Source organism: Mandrillus leucophaeus, unplaced genomic scaffold, assembly GCF_000951045.1.
Source record: "Mandrillus leucophaeus isolate KB7577 unplaced genomic scaffold, Mleu.le_1.0 Scaffold346, whole genome shotgun sequence".
NCBI lineage: Eukaryota > Metazoa > Chordata > Mammalia > Primates > Cercopithecidae > Mandrillus > Mandrillus leucophaeus.
In genome coordinates this window covers 1,465,426-1,468,674 of record NW_012103654.1, presented here as the reverse complement: position 1 = coordinate 1,468,674, position 3,249 = coordinate 1,465,426, and the positions used below count along the sequence as shown (strand labels likewise).

At 35.7% G+C, this 3,249-nt stretch overlaps 1 protein-coding gene across 2 annotated transcripts in view; it reads left to right on the top strand.

The window, feature by feature from the left end:
• The window catches only part of MRPS28 (mitochondrial ribosomal protein S28), a 113,881-nt gene that overhangs the window by 21,636 nt on the left and 88,996 nt on the right, over positions 1–3,249 (top strand). The window lies entirely within an intron of this gene.

The window sequence follows — 3,249 nt, the reverse complement described above, 5'->3', positions numbered from 1 at the left end:
GGTTCCCACAGAGGTTTGTTCTTGGAGGCTGCTTCTTTTCAGTAGTTCTCTGTATTCACTTGTCTCTCCATGTTTGGGAACAGCAGTTTTCCCTGTGACCCCCACCTCTCCGATGGATCTAAGAAGAGCTGTTGATATTTCAGTCATGACAATCAAACACATCTCCAGACATTGCCAAATATCCCCTGGGGTGGGGATGCAGGGGGGCAAAATCATCCTGGTTGAGAAATACTAGATTAGTCAATAAAACTTGATGGTGGTGACTGAGTCTATAAGAAATTAATTTTTAAAAAAGCTAGTTTTTGACAGGGGGCTGTTTACCTTCAGGCAGTGTTTTAGTGCTTTACATATGGCTACATATTTATTCCTTACAACAATCTTGTAAAATAGATATAATTACAAACCCCGTTTTATAAGATGAGTAAACAGCAGCACAGAGATTCTGAGTGCATAGGCCTTTCCCCAGAGCTGGTAAGTGGTAGAGCCAAGGCTCGAGCCATGTGGCCAGACTTCACAGACTTCCTTTGGGAGCCCTCATATTTGAGTCATCACAAATTATTCATATGCTTGCTGCACAGCTGTCATTTGGATTCTTTTCTTTGCTGCTTCTATAGGTTATAGAAACAGTGTAAGTTACTGCTGCATAACAAACCATCCCAAACTTGGCTCTCCTCTATAGAATTTATTCGATTTTTTTTTAAGAGAAGAAAAAAAATATATTTATTTTTGCCAGGATAATACATACCTATTACCAGATATTATGCATTTGAGGAATTTTGTGCTTGACAGAAGATTGACTGCCCTACCTCTGTTGTTTTTAGTTATTCTTCTTATTTTCAGCTTGTCTTCTCACTGCAGCCTGGCATGACTGAGCTCCATACCTTTGTGGAATTCTTCAGGATAGAATAGCTTTTTTTTTTTTTTTTTCACAGCTTCTTCTTGCATTTCACTCTGCTTCATTAATTACCACTCTTCCACATGCTTCCTATCCACTAGAAAGTATGCTTGTATACTTTTGTTCTCCATCTGTTCCCTTTAATATTGAGGGTTTATAATTTTTACAATTTTTAAATTTATTATTTTACCATCATTTAATGGGATTTCAGGAGGGAGAGAGATAAATGTAAGTACCATATCACTTTGAGTCACCAATACATTTATTTCAATAAAAGAACTTTGTTGTGAGCATAACATTTATTGGTTAGTGTTAAAGAAACAAAAGTTATCATAGCACAGTTAATAGAAGTGAGTCATTTTTGGAGATGCATGTTGAAATTTTTTTCTTGCTAACCAGTATGAAGTAGTTAAAGTATATATACCATTTCATTACCTTTGTTGTTATTGTTTTTTTTCTTTTTCTTTTTTCTTTTTTTCTTTTGAGACAGAGTCTCGCTTTTGTTGCCCAGGCTGGAGTGCAATGGCGCAATCTCAGCTCACCGCAACCTCCATCTCCCGGGTTCAAACGATTCTCCTGCCTCGGCCTCCCGAGTAGCTAGGATTACAGGCATAGCGCCACCTTGCCAGGCTAATTTTGTATTTTTAGTAGAGACCGGGTTTCCCCGTGTTGGTCAGGCTGGTCTCGAATTCCATACCTCAGGTGATCCACCTACCTCAGCCTTCCAAAGTGCTGGGATTACAGGGTGAGCCACTGTGCCCAGCTGTTGTTATTGTTTACATTAAAGGAGGTGACTGGGTCAAATGGGAGAAATGTCTCCCATTTCTAATGTGTGTTACTTTATAAAATCCTTTTTATATTTTAGAATATTTAAGAATTCCTACTACTTTATAGAGTTGGAAGAAAGTTTATAGTTATCCAGTCCTTTAATTTATAAATGAGAAAACAGATCTAGAGAAGTTAAATGACTTATTCAGGATTTTTTTAGCTGTTTATTGTCTGAGTTGGTCATAGAAGTCAGGTTTCCTAAGTATTTGTTATTCTTCTGTACTGTCTTCTTTTAAGTTTGCTATGATGTTTGTATCTATTTTCTGTCTTTGCCAGCAAATTTTATTTAAGAACTACTGTTCAGCATCCCATGTAGCTTTGAATAGCATGTATGGTACTCATGTATAACATGAGGTAGTTGGATTAGTTGATGTCTCATATTTCTTTTACCACTAGTTTCCCGATTCTAAGCTGTATATTAAATGGTCCTCATATGCATGATAGTTATATATATGCTTAATGTATATTAAAAACACAACACATGTTTGATGAATAAATGAATGAATGATTGAATACATGAAAGTGATACTGTTCCATATGTCTGTAATTCCTTTACCTTCCTCCTTTCTACCTTGACGGTCCTGTTCAACTTTCAGACTTCCAAGGAGACAATAGTACAGCAGAATAGCAGGAGATCTGAGCTCTGTGACCAACTCTTAAAGGAAATAGTCAACTCCAAGTTAGTACTTATGACAGCTCAGTTAGTGGGCTTTATTGTAACATTTTCCAGGGTTAGGCACTGAGCTCCATGATACATATCTAGCAGTGACAGTATGCTTCCAGTCTCTGCAGTCTATGTCAGCATGAGAGGAGCTATCAATGTTAGTTTAGAGACTTTAAAACAGGACTCCCTGTAGTCAACATGGATTGTGGGAGTTGCTACATTTACTGTTTTTAGTAGTCATTTGCCAAGTAAATGAGTACATTTTGGTATAAGCCCTAGAATTCAGAGATGGTTCTAGACTATGATTTTTGAAGCAAGGGTTTGTCTGATTGTTTGATGTAGCTTCTCAAAATCAATGATGCAATATCAAAAATCAAATGAAATAATGAGCTACAATTTAAAAGCAAATTCAGGTGTTAATCCAGGGTTCTTATGCTTGTGAGTGAAAATTATTTTTCACTCACTGAAAACACACTGACTTCCTTGCAAAATATAATAAAGTAAAGGCAAAAAATAATGGAAGAGAAATGTTCTACTTCCACTTGATTTTAAAGTTACCTTTAAAAAATAACTATATAAAGTTTATAATGTAATTAATATTTAACTGTAGACTTACTAAAAATCTCAAGAGAATCTTTTTAAACAGTTGAGAGCACTCAATAATTTTCTAAAACCAAGGGGAAAATACCACTTACTATTATACTAATCTTAGCTCAAATGTCTCTTTACAATTGATAAAGGACATTGTGTTATTTTAGGAACAGGTCTTAGTGATGGCTGAATTATCTCCAGTAAAAGTTTAACTACTGGATCTACTACTACTGCATCTTCGTGTCATCTAGTTTTTTTTTTTTTTTTTTTT